This window comes from Haemaphysalis longicornis, unplaced genomic scaffold (genome assembly GCF_048455015.1).
Source record: "Haemaphysalis longicornis isolate Haplotype H1 unplaced genomic scaffold, Haemaphysalis longicornis Haplotype H1 scaffold_12, whole genome shotgun sequence".
Taxonomy (NCBI): domain Eukaryota; kingdom Metazoa; phylum Arthropoda; class Arachnida; order Ixodida; family Ixodidae; genus Haemaphysalis; species Haemaphysalis longicornis.
Window position 1 is genome coordinate 3,758,014 of NW_027526225.1, and position 14,045 is coordinate 3,772,058.

Consider the following 14,045-nt stretch of genomic DNA (forward strand, 5'->3'; position numbering starts at 1 on the left):
GCATTGCAAGGTTGGGCAAAACAATCGCGACGGGTGTATCATATTTTTCCCTAATACTGAATCGAGGTAAGAGGGTCTTTTTTATCATACTTGTAAGAGTTTACAATCGAAACCAGCGTTAACGCATTGGAAAAAAAAAACGCCATCCAGCCACTGCTCTCCTTGGGTAGCCACGTACGTGAAAAAGGTCAAATCACGGCCTCCGCGATCGGCTGCCGGCGGCGCGCCGTTGCTCCGGCCGTCCCATTCGGCGCGTCCCCCAGCAAAAACATGTAATGCGGCTAACGCCTGAACGCGCCGCGAGATGGCGGTGTTAGCCGATGGTTGGTAAGGTCCCTAAAATTACTAAGGTAGCGCCATCTTTAGATCTCGCCGCCTTTCGCCCTCGCCCGCGCTCCTCTCTTACTTCGTTTTTTGCCATTTTCTTTTTCGCCGGCGAACGCCGCGCGCCATTGGCCAAGGGAAAAGTCACGTGGTTTTGTTTTTTTTGCTCCGCCGCCGGGTCGCCTCGCCGATGCCTCGCCGGCTGGGACATTGCGCAACGCCGCCGCTGCGACGCCATTGCTGGCTTCCGAGCCACCGTCGCCACCGTGCTTCAGTACCGGAATTAGCTGCTCGCTTCGAAAAAATGTCGCACCGGTGTCGTTTTAGGTTGCTTCTCGGTGTCGATGTGTTGTGCCTTAGGCAGCGCGAATATCGTCAGGCAGGGCACAAGACTTCGTTATTCCGTCCGGGAAACGCGACGCAGAAAGGAGAAAAGTTTGGTTGCATAGATTTGAACGGGCATACTTCAGGCCGACGCTACCATGACTCTTTTGCGAGGTAAGTTTCTGAATGCTTGTTCTTGCTCTGTTAAATTCTGCGCGAGCTTGAGCGGTCACTTACGAAGAAATGCGTATTCTCTTCGCGACCGTCGTCCACGCTTTGTTCTGAGTAGGCATTGCGCGCAGCGCCGAGTTCGTCCCGTCGTAAGCTTTGGTTTGGATAAGAGGCCGTGTATTTGTCATGTGCGCGCTTAACTTCCAGCATCAATATCAGCGGCGTAGCATGTTCAGTCAGTTGTCGTAAGGGTTTCGTGACGCGAGAATTGTTCACCTGAATTCATGCTTGTTTTGGCCGACGGCAGCTTGCGTCTGACCATGTATCGTGTGCGTTCCGAGTGCGTGTACGCTCTTTTTGGCGTGAAGTCATGTTTTGTGTGTTAGCTACCCGGGTGGTATTATAATCCCGTTGTTATGACATCGGAGTGATTTGCTGCGTAATATGGGCTTGGTCGGTGCGGCTCAAATTGAGACTGTTGCGAGAAAAAAAAAATTGCGGCTAGGTAAAACAATTTAAGGTCAGCTAATATAGTGACCGCGCCGTTGACGTACGTTTGATGCGCAATTTCTGTTATCGCTTTATTAAATTCGCGCACGTTTGAATGAGCACTTCAAATGCATATTCGCACCGTAACGGCTGTACGCCCTTTCTTCCGTGTATGCACAGAGGAACGTTAATTACGACTTACGTTTGCATTACACGTGATGCCGTACATTTGCAGTGTGCGCGCTTACTTAATCTTAGTAGTCAATGGCGCAGCGTATCCAGTCATTGCGATTTGAACCAAAACACACTGGGCGACTAAATTATTTTCAGCAGACGTATTTTTGTCCAGCAAAGCGCTTGCTAAACGGGTTTAGTGTAGCGAGTTGAGCGGACGCGGCACTGAGCAGATGCGCGAACACGAATTTGACCATGCTACGGTAGAACAGTCACTAACTCCCTTCTGCAATGCATTAGTGCCTATATTTGCGGAGTGTTTGTGGCGCATCTCAAACTCGGTGGCGACATTTCTTTTCCCTTCTCAATAGGATTATTTCACGGATCAATTTGAGCAACGGATATTGGAGAAGCTTGGCGTTAAAAAAACTAAACCCAAATGCCACTCCCAACATTTTTTCTCACGGGAAGCCACGTCAGCAGCACAAGCCACCTGCACGACGTCATTACGGACGTTTGTTCCAATAAAATATCTATTTGCTGGCACCAATTCATTTTTGTGATTTATTGTTTTCTCTTGATAATCATCGTGACATTGGTCCTCTTTCGAATTTCTTTCGGGTGTATCCCTGTGTTAGTGCAATGTACAAATCTGCCAGAATATATCCCAGCACAAAACAATTCTGTCCAGGCGCCTCCATTAATAACGGCTGTAAACGACCGCGCCCGGTGAAAAAACGTATTGCATGATTAATTAACTGCAGTAACTAGTTACATAATTTGTACCTAGAGGGACTGTAATTTCAGTTTACCCGATCGATTGATCGCAGTACCCGATCGATTGATCGCAGTCTTCTCTGGCGCGTATTCCCAGAATTACAAGTCTGCGTTTTTCACTAGGTTCGCACATGAACGTACGGCCGCGAGTGTAGTTTAGTGTATCCGGCTGCGAAGTCGGGGAAGCAGGGGCTTTTCACGTCGCCGTACGTGCACACACGCACAACAGCATGTGTATGTTTTTAGTCTACTCACAGCAGCCTATAACGACATGAAGGTGAAGGAAACATTTCTACAAAAACGGCAAAGCACTCTAAACTGCGCGTAATTAAGGTAGGCTGTAGGTCGTTAGTAAAAGCGGGCGCAGAGTGAACGCCGCTGAGGATACACAATTATCGCAAGAAAGGCGAGTGCAAGGACGCCAGCGCAGCGCTCGAACTACGGCATTTGCGAATGAAGCGCACTGTATACTGCCGCGAACCGTGCGCAAGACCTCTGTGCAGTGATTGCACGACCACAGTCACGCGAATGCAAGTACGTAACAGAGTAACAGAGTACGCGTAACAGAGCAGTTTGAAATGTCCACGCTCGATCCTTTCGCATTCACGAGCTATCCTGAGGTGTTACAGAATGCCGCACACGTAAACAAAAACCGCGCTGTGCGTATGCGCCAGCGGCATCCGCCTCGCAAATATCCCCTTGTAGACAAAAATATAAAACAAAGCACTATCACTCAGTGCCTGTTGGTAAAACGGGGCTCTAGAAATCCTATAAATGCTACCAAAGAGCGATTTCGGCGCGAAAACAAGAGCAAACTGCAGCGAGCGCCCTGAAGCGTAGCAAGGGCGTCTGCTCTCAAGTGGCCAACAAATATGGCGGCCCCGCCGCTGAGTTAAAGGGACGGCGGCGCCGCGGGTGAGGGGAGAGAAAAAAGAGGAGGGCAGCGGAGAAGGAGGGAGCAGTTGGCGCTACCTTAGTTCTTTCAGGGACCTTAATGGTTGGGAAGCTTGCACCGGCTCCCCTGGACGGCTTTGCGGAGCCTTTGTTGCTGCGTTTCTTCGCTGCCGGGATCAGGCAGAACTGTGTGGCAACTTTATTTTTGTTAAGCTGACCAACCGAACGACCAGGTCATGAAGTCCACTTGTCTAGGAGCTTTGAGGAACAGCACTGCAACCCAGGTATGTCACTGTGCCGTGAAAAGTTAATCCCGCTGTGATTGTTGCGCTGTGATCAGTGCATGACATTTCGGTGCGGGGACATTTGGGGACGAGAACTTTTCGGCGAGCGAATTATCGGGTGCCTGCCTGCTGGAACAGCCGTTATATTTTTATTTCCGCGTACGGTGGGTTATGGACAACAATCAAGCGCAGTGATTGCATTTTTATACAGGTGCCGTGTTTGATTTTCGGCAGTTATTTTTAGAAATTTAATTTTTGTATATTTCGTGTTTGAAGCCTCGTTCACGGAACACGTGTTATGCAGCCTATTGATTATATGATTTTGCCCATGCTTTTTTTTTTTATTTACGACAAGATATTTATATTCGTTGTTTGCGGCATGCAGCTATTTGCGGCGCGTTGTAAGTCATTTGAAGAACCCGCGCATGTAAGCAGCTGTAAAGGCTGGCCTGAATATTACACTGCTGAAATGGTGTGCAAAATATTGTGAAGCTTTCGGCGCTCCAGCCTGCGAGCACTCGTTGCTCGCAGGCTGGAGCTGATCTAGATTTATGTGATCGAGAAAAACGACAGCGATGGGCTGAGAAAAAGCTTCGAATAGCTTTCGAATATCCCGAATAGCATTCATTGAAGCGCCGCATCCGACTTTAATTAAAGGATTCAATGCAACTTGCGTTGGTGCAAATTATGGATTTTTTTTTACCGAAATCTCGGCATAAACCATCGTTTGACTTTAACACTTTTTTTTCAGCCACTGCTTGCCAATGTTGGTGCAACTGTCACGGACAAAGCCGCGTACCGCAAAAAACTGGTGCCCAAGCCCCTGCATCACAAAGTGCTTCGTGTGTGAACTGTTCCGTTTTTGAAGACATGCAGATGCCTTGAAAGTGTAGATTTGTGAATGTAAGTGCAATATAGTTTGTAAATAACTGTTTAATAAACTATGCAGCTCTTGAACGAGTGTGCAGTACACATTTGGTTTCCAACTTTTAGTGTGTACATAAGTGGATAATGTCCAAAACAAACATGAAAGCTGTCATCATTGCTTAGCACATAGACGTGCTTTGAAATCAGTAATTGAAAATTTAAATGTGCCGGGTATTCATTCCAAAATAGGAAAAATGGGCTTGCCTGTGGCCACCGAAATACGTTTAAGAATACAATGATATCAGAGTGCACCTGACTAAGTTTTTTAAATTTGTTGCGACTGAAATTGAAACCATTACTTGCTTAACGCGCATGTGTAGAGCAGATTGCCGCATCCTTGAGGCTATCGCTCAACGTAATCTCCTTAAACGCGTTAATTCTAAAAATAAGACGGGTGCTTTTCTGCCAAACAGGCATTAATTCGAAGGCTAGATAAGAGCACAGCCATCTGTCGTGGGTACGACGCGATCGCGCCCCACGCTCTACTGAACTGCATTATCCATGCAGACTATATAAAATACATAAGCCGGGATAAGAAATACCCGAAAAAATAATGACATTTTAGCGAACCGAACGTTATTTCGGCGCCAGAAATTTCCCATCGGTGGTAGCGAATATTGTCCGTGCGTCGAGGGCATCCCATGTTAAATAAGTCGCATTGCTGCAATCGCAGCTAAAATAAATGCATTTTCAGGTTCTATGAGCCGCTTTGCACCCATAAAATCAGCTATGCTTTCTTTTTATTGTGATAGGAAGCGCGAAAGTTGACGAAAAGCCATTTCGATGAGCGTTCCAGCATACATGGCTTTCGTTCCAACCATCGGCTGCGCGCGCCGCGGTGCGGCCGCATACGCGGCCACGCCCCCTTTTCAACTTACGCTCTCTCCGGGCGATTGGGACGGCCGGAGCAACGGCGCGCCGCCGGACGCCGATCGCGGAGGCCGTGGTCAACTTTGGGTACTTCGCGTTAGGTTCAACAGGTGGTGCCGCAAGCGTTAGCGCAGGCTACGAAAAACGCTGTACTAAAACTATCCATGGGCGCCTCGCGACGAGCGTACGCTCCGCTTTACGCCCAGCAAAAGCTAACGCCCGGAACGCCTACCTAAATCTGTCTAATAAGATGTAGCGAGCGGCCCGATTTTGAATAATTCCAGACAATGAGCGAACATGACATGAACAGGATCCCATAATATCTGCTGCTTTCAACTCTAGCAGACCTATACTACGGTGGGACTTAACTTGATAGGACGGCCAAAAACAGTTCGGACATCTATTTGAAAAAAACTTGAAGAGACCACCAAGACAATACAAGCTCGCTTATAATGTTTAAAAAGTGTTTTGTAGCTGTAAAAATACCAATTTTATGCTCAAATTCTAAAAAGAATCGAGATATCGGAAATACAGTATCACCAATGGTGACTCCCCAGTCTCGTTCAGGCAATTTTTCTAAGACGTCACAAAATCTTGTGTGATTTGCAGCCGCCCACCTAAGCCACCGTAAAAAAACATGACTAGGAGATTGCATAACTTGAATGTTAATGCGCAGTTGACATACAGTTAAAATTGATGTCACTCCATAAAACGCCACTCCTGCTCATATACGTCACCATGGCGCGAAGTTTGAATTGTTTAATTTTTCCTGCATTTTTCTTCCTTGAATGAGTACTGACGCCAAATTTCAAAGCTATAACTAAGTAAAAATCTTCTTTGTATATGGAGATACCCCCTCAGAAGCTTTAAATTTAAAATGATTCAAACAAACATTTGGCGTCTTTACCTTGGTAGGAGCGCGACGCAAGAGGAACATGAGGGGTGAGCGGGAAAGCGAAGGGAGGCCTTTACTTGGCAAAAGTCGATAAAGAATATCGTCTTTTGTCGACATTTGCAACGAAAGGAGCAGATACACGGCCAATTTTTCGTGCTACGTTCGACAATCTAATGTGTCATTCTATGATTAGCGGGCTTGTAGGCACCTATAGCCACGAGGAGAAAACGTAACAGAAATTTCGTGTCAGCACTCTTTTAAAAAAGTATTTCGCTGCTGGAATGGAGAGGAGTGAGCTACCACAGCCTAGCAATTTCGAATAGAATGAGCGCATGATTATTGCAATAAACAAGACGGCTCATTCAGGCATTTGCACTACCCAGTCTGCCTACCAAGGTGTGCATGCCTATAAGATCAGAGTTGGTTGTCTCAGCTCTAAAACAAAATTTCAGTCTTTACCCTTTCGAGTATGGCGGCAAGCACGCTTCAATTGCTAACAAGAGGTTTTTTTTTCATTTTACAGCACAGGTCTTTCACGCCAGCTCTGGCGGTTTCCTGTTAATGCCCGCTTCGTTGTAACGGAGCGAATTAAGAGGTCACCAAATAGAGACAGAGCTAGCAAGAATAAAGTATGGCGAAGGTGTGAGGGGGAGTGCGGTGAGTCAATGCTGCGCGAGGCATGCTCGGTGGTGTCGACGGGCTGCGAAATTGCGTCAAAGTATAGTGCGCGCTGTAGTGCGTTTGCTGACGACGCTGTCACTTCCGGAGACACAGCAGCTATGCGACGACATGGCGAACACTGCAGTTCGCGCTCGCTCAGATTTCACACTACCGAGTGTCGTAATAGTCAACCATTTTTGATTACCCGAAAAGCCCTTACAGGCATTACATATGGGGGGTGGGGGACATTTTGCCCAATGCACACCGAAAAGCAGGGCTACGTTAATTAGCTTTCAGCGCATGCAGCAGGGTGTAATAAGACGTAACACTTTATCCAGCATTTACCCGACCGTAACACCACGGGGCAACGTCATTTTTCAAGGCGGGGAAAAATAACATCGCTCATTTTTACCAAATCTGTTGCAGTTTTCTTAGCATAGCAGCTAGGGAGTGCCCGAAGGTTACCTCCTTTCAATGAGCAGGAACGTGACCAAACTTACTTTGCGCAAAATGCCTTTAGCCCGCCCAACACAGGGTACTCCGGAATGAAGCAAGCACAGACGCTGTCGTTGTTTAAAGAGCCCGCTGAACCGGAGAGAAGCGTATAGGAACGCTGACTTCTCTGAAACGACAGGAGACTCACGCCGGATTGTGCTGATTGTGAGTTAAACATTGAGAAACGTTTCATTGTCAAGGACTACATTCATCATATTAACGCGCGCAGGTGTGCATTGAGCGAGGGACCTCTATCTCGCACTGGACGCTGTGGCAACGATTCTACCTAACATTGCTCCATATTTGAGCAAACGCTTGCCTCCTAAAAGAAGCGAGGTGGCCTGCTATACCCTTCACTACAACCTTTCAGCTTTATTACACGTTTAAAAGACGGGTTTAAGAACTAATTTAGCGCACAGAAACTACACCGCGAGGGCATCATGGTTGTTTTACAGACGATTCATTAAACGTGCTCCACCGCAGATTGGATGTAGGGAACACGACAAGAGCCTAACACCAAGCATTGTTGGACTTCACGTTGTGTTCAGGTTGCATTTTTTTTGGTAAAAGGACTGAAAAAACCAAATCTGCTAATAAAACCTAACTCCACCAAGCACGTGAAGCTCAGCAGGTTAAACTAAGTGGGTAGTAACTTAGCATATCACGCCAAGATCTGGTTATAGTCTTCTCATTTTAAATGCAGAGCATTTCTTAAAGATGTCACCCGTTCTTGGCGTCCGTAGTTGTTCGCATCGCTCGCCTCGACATGCCCGGCTCAGACGTTTCGCTATCGGCGCGATCAACATTCCATAGCGCGCCCAGGCACGTTTCAAGGACCCTCTCTCCCCTCTCTCGGACACAACGTGCGCCGATGCTGCCAATTTTACTGCTGACGAGCGCTCTCTCGTAAGCAGTTGCCACAAGTGCAACAACATTAACGTAACGCAAACTACTTAACGTCGTGCGGCCCCGGAAATGCTCAGCATTTGATCGTGCCCCTCGCGAGGGGGATGTTTCACTGCGTCGCCATGCGAACAGTTTGCCACGCTTTAGTTTCAGTTCCATATCTCCCCGCCGCGGCCGTGGAGAGAAGGCGGTCGGCCGCGACTCTCGCCACCGCGGCGCTGCGGTTGCGAGTTGCGCTAGGAAAGCGAGCGTCGTCTGCTAGCGGAGAGCGGAACGCGTTCCGCTCGGCATCTCCGGTCTTCGCCACTTCTGGCTGCGCAGTGCATTTTTTATTCGGTTTGTGTGATGTACGCATCATCATCATCATCATCACCAGCCTATCTACGCCCACTGCAGGGCAAATGCCTCTCCCATTAATCTCCAATTACCTCGGTCCTGTGCCAACTGTGACCAATTTATCCCCGCAAACTTCTTGATCTCATCTGCCCATCTAACTTTCTGCCGCCCCCTGCAACGCTTGCCTTCTCTGGGGATCTACTCTGTTACCCTTAATGACCAGCGGTTATCTTGCCTTCGCATTACATGCCCTGCCCACGTCCATTTCTTCTTCTTAATTTCTAGTAATACGTCTTTAACATGAGTTTCTCCCTGACCCACTCCGCTCTCTTCTTGTCCCTTAATTTTACACCTATCATTTTCCGCTCCATTGCCCGCTGAGTCGTTCTCAATTTAAGTTGAACCCTCTTAGTGAGCCTCCAAGTTTCTGCCCCGTAGGTGAGTACCGGTAAGATGCAGCTGTCATACACTTTCTTCTTCAGCGACAATGGTAGGCTGCTATTCATTATCTGAGAAAATCTGCCATATGCACCCCACCCCATTCTGATCCTTCTAATTATTTCTGCCTCATGGTTGGGATCTGGGGTCACAGCTTGACCTAAGTAGATATATTCGCTTACCACTTCCACTGCCTCGCCACCTATCTCAAATCGCTGTGCTGTCCCGAGGTTATTGATCATTACTTTAGTTTTCTTCATATTAATTTTCAGGCCCACGATTCTACTCTGTTCACCGAGTGCGGAAAGCATGCTTTGCAATTCGTCCCTCGAGTTACTTAGCAAGGCAACGTCATCAGCAAATCTGAGGTTACTGAGGTATTCTCCATTAACCTTTACTCCCACCTGTTTCCAATCCAACGTTCTGAATACTTCTCGTAAACATGCTGTGAATAACATTGGAGAGATTGTGTCTCCTTGTCTGACACCCTTCCTTATAGGTATTTTACTGCTCTCCGTATGGAGGAGGATGGTAGCTGCAGACCCATTGTAGATATCCTCTAGTATTCTTACATAATGCTCATCTACCCCCTGGTTCCGTAATGCCTGAATAACTGCTAGGGTTTCGACCGAGTCAAATGCTTTCTCATAATCTATGAAGGCTATATATAGGGGTTCAGTATACTCAGAGCACTTCTCTATCACCTGATTGATCGCGTGAATATTGTCTATTGTTGAATAACCTTTACGGAACCCTGCTTGTTTTTTAGGTTGACTGAAATCTAAGGTTGCAGAAATTCGGTTAGCGATTACCTTGGTAAGTACCTTGTAGACGACTGACAGTAAGCTCATCGGCCTGTAATTTTTCAGGTCCTTCATGTCACCTTTCTTATGGATTAGGATGATGTTCGCGTTCTTCCAAGATTCCGGTACCATTGCGGTCATTAGGCATTGCATATACAGGTTTGCCAGTTTTTCAAGTACAATTTCTCCGCCATCCTTCAAGATGTCTGCTGTTATCTGATCCTCACCAGGTGCTTTGCCCCCTTTCATTTCTTTCAAAGCCTTTCTTACCTTTTCGTCATTACTGGTGGGATGTCTATCTTTTCTGAACTACTGTCTCGTTCGGCATTATCCTGGATGTCCCGGCTACTGTACAGATCCCTATAGAACTCCTCGGCCACTGTGACTATTTTATCCCTATTTGTGATGACATTGCCTTGCTTATCCTTAAGTGCATACATCTGATTGTTCCCCACGCCAAGACGTCTCTTCACTGCTTTCAGGCTACCTCCGTTCTTTACAGCGTATTTGATCCTCTCCATATTATACTTCCGTATGTCATCTGTCTTGCGCTTATTGATTAACTTTGAGAGCTCCGCTACTTCTACTCTGTCAGCTGCGGTAGAAATTGTCATGGTTTGGCGTTTCCTGATTAGATCTTAGAGGTACGCACCATACATCTTAAGCAAAGATGGTTGTGGTTCGTTTCCCCGAAGTCCGGTAGCGATCAGGAGCCCAACCGCCCGGGCTCTGGTTGATTTGGCAGGAGGCTGGCAGGGCGATGATGTTGAAGTTCTTGCAGATGGCGGTCGAATTGATGAACTCAAGGCGTTGGTACTTGGAGAAGGGAAACGAAGAGTTTATATACAGCTATTTACAGTAAGATAACTGGGTACATGAGTATTAAAAGGAAAAACTTCAAACTTCCGCTAGACGCTAGCTCCAAGTTCGCATAAATCACTTGAGCTGCTCAGCTTCGTCTAACACTCCTATCCTCGGAGCGAACGCAAACCGCTCGAGAAACGACGGCAGAGACTCTGTCTCGCCGCAAGATCCGTCTAGTTGCCTGGTACGGTGCTGTACCCTAAAACTCCAACGTGATTAAACTTCGTCTAACACTCCTATCCTCGGAGCTTACGCAAACCGCTCGAGAAACGATGGCCGAGACGCTGTCTTGCCGCAAGATCCGTCTAGTTGCCCGGTACGCCGCTGTACCCTAAACTTCCGACGCGACCTTAACATCTAGCCTATGGGGCTCACAAATCCGAACCTAGCATTAACGGTCGAGACTCCTTGTCCCGCCGGGAACTGCCCATCTCAGCGCTCAGACAAGAACGATTTCTAACGGCCAAGTTCAGCCTTATTATCCCTCGAGATCACACTCTCTCGGGAACGCCCCTGTAGCGTTCGTACACGCGTAAGGGAGTGCCCAAATTCACGTAGACAGCTGTCACTCAGCGCGCTACGGAATATTCAATGAGGTGCCGCCATCTTTGGGTCAACGGCACGCCCGCGGACGAGGAAGTGCGCGCGACCGCGCGGGGTGAGAGCGAAAGGAGGCGACAGTGCACCGTGCCGACCGGGGCGCGTTTACAATGGTATCTCGCGCGGCGCGCGCTTCGACGCCGGTAATTCCACCCCCTGCGCGCGTCACGTCGACGATTCTCGCAACCCGGCGGCGCCGTCTGCCTTCTCAATGGGAGATTATCCCCGTGGTATTCGGTGGGCCGGACAATCCGTCTCCCGTGCGCGCCGTGACGAATTGGCGACGGTTGCGGCGTAGAGTCCACAGTGCTGAGCCCCCAGACCGAGTGGCGGGTTCCCACGCGCAGCCCGGGCGCCTGGCCGCTGATCTCATAAGTGGACCTTACACTCTTAATTGTGCTGTCTCGTCGAAGAAGCATAGAGTACAGCTGCAATTATGTGTTTTAATTCCATTCCACAAAAGCACCCCTTGTGTAATGGCAGTGAGCTTGTTTTGTATCTTTTTTTTCTGTGTTATATAATACATATGTGGACATTTTTTACAATGAGTTGTTAAAATATAAGTACTATGCACAAGCTGTGTTTTCGTGGTTTCTTTGTGATGTAAAATTTCGAACATCCTGTGTAAATTATGCTTTTTGACTGGAGTAGTCACTTTGCCATTTATTTCATTTTGAATACTATACTTTCGGCTTCAAATCCTGTGTTCAGCGCACTGGTCGTAGCGGCGTTTATTTGTCTCCTGTGCCCTTTCTCGTTCCAGTACCAGCTCCTTGGCCTTGTTCCAGCGACGCAGGAATTCTTCATTACATGGTGCCACCCTCTGTCCCTTGCTAACTTGGAGTGTTGCGTCGATGAGAAGTGTTGGTTCGTGCCCATATAGTAGAAAAAAGGGGAAATAGCGGGTAGTCTTGTGCACCGAGGAGTTGTAGGCAAACGTTGCGAAAGGTGGAAACTCATCCTAGTCGCGGTGGTTGGAGGAGACATGCTGGCTGAGGATTTCCGCGACTGTCCGGTTGAACAGTTCGCACAGGCCGTTTGTCTGAGGGTGGTAGGTTGCTGTGCGGGCGCGGTTGGTGTTGGTGAGGCTAAATAGATCCTCTGTCATGTCTGCCACTCAGTGGCGTCCCCTATCTGTGAGAACCTGCACTGGAGCACCATGTCCAAGAACTACTGCCTCCAAAACGGCTTTTGCTGCGCACGCCGCCGTCTCCTCTGGCGACACGACGGTTTCCACCCATTTGGTGTGATAATCTGTCATTACGACGACATGTCGGTTTCAATGGGCCGATGCCGTCAGAGGACCGAGGAAATCCATCCCTACTCTCTGGAAAGGTCGCTGAGTTGGCGGAAGGAGATGCAGCAGGCCGGCTGACCTTGTTGGCGGTGTCTTCCAGGTCTGGCAGTCCGGACAAAATGAAATGTACTTTGTGATATCCAAAAACATTTTCGGCCAGAAGTATCAATGGCGAATATTATGCAGGTTCTTCTCATACCCAAGTGCCCTGCTGTTACGTCGTTGTGACAGCACAACAAAATCTCGCGTCAAAAATTCCTGGTCACCGCTAAACCTAGATTGTGCTCCTGGTTACCCTTGGCTCTCCTGAAGAGCACTCCATCTACCAGACTAAACGCTCTGGCAGCACGTCGAACTTTCCTTGTGGCTGTTTCTTTGGGACTGTACAAGTGACCGATAATTGGCTTTAGAAAAGGGTCCTCTTCCTATAGCTTTCTTTTACTGCTTCTCTGGTCATCGGCGATGAACAATGGCATTTTTTCTTCAAATGGTGGCGCGGCGTCATGTGGAAGACGGGAAAGGGTGTCAGCATTTTAATTCCTGCTACTCGGCCTATGCTTGAGAGTGCTGTGGAACTCTTGAAGTAGTAGGCTCCATCGTGTGAGGCGACCACTGGGGTTTTTTGTTGTCATTAGCCACGTCAAGCGTGCCTGTTCAGTGACAACGGTGAAGCGTATCCTAAATAGGTAGGGCCTAAATTGTCGGGCTGCAAACACCACTGCGAGAAACTCCTGCTCAGTCGTGCTGTAATTCCTCTCGGCGTCATTCATGGGGGGGCTCACGTAGCTGACGACGTGCTCTTTATCGCCGTGCCTCTGGACAAGAACCGCGCCGATCCCGTGCCCACACGCACCCGTGTGGACTTCAACTACAACTCAGGGTTGAACAGCTGGAGCACAGTTGAGGAGGTCAGGTGATATTTGAGTTTCTCAAACTCCCACTGGCACTCGTTGTTCCACTGCCAGCTCCTGTCTCCTTTTGTGAGTTCCGTGAGTGGCTTAGAAATTTGGCCGAAATTCTTGACAAAACCTCTGTACTCAGGAAGCTGCGGACTTGCTTAACATTCTTGGGCTCAGAGATCTGCACGACTGCGCGTATGTTGCTGGGGTCAGACCGGACAGTCTTTCCGTAGATGATGTGTCCGAGGTATTTTGTGATTTCGACCACCACTTGGGACTACTTGGGCTGGAGGCGTAGTCCCGCGGAGCTCAGTGCATAGAGGACCTTTCGTACGTCCCGTAGGTGGTCGTCCGCCCTTTGTGAGACGAATATGATATCGTCCAGGTACGCGAGGCAGACTTTCCACAGCTGACTTGCCGGCACTCTGTTGATCATGCGTTCGAATGTGGCTGGTGCGTTACAAAGACCAAAGGAAACCATATTGAACTCGTGCAGTCCGACTCGTGTAGCGAAAGCCGTCTTCTGCTTGTCCGCCTCTCGTTTAGGGACTTAGCAATATCCGGATGCCATGTCTAGCGTTGTGAAAAAGCGGGACCCTTAGAGCATGTCCAAAACGT

The 14,045-nt window shown here is 48.4% G+C and overlaps 1 long non-coding RNA gene across 1 annotated transcript in view; it reads left to right on the forward strand.

Annotated features, from left to right (window-relative positions):
• Nucleotides 1–14,045, forward strand: part of LOC144162277 (uncharacterized) — a 185,700-nt gene that overhangs the window by 96,420 nt on the left and 75,235 nt on the right. The window lies entirely within an intron of this gene.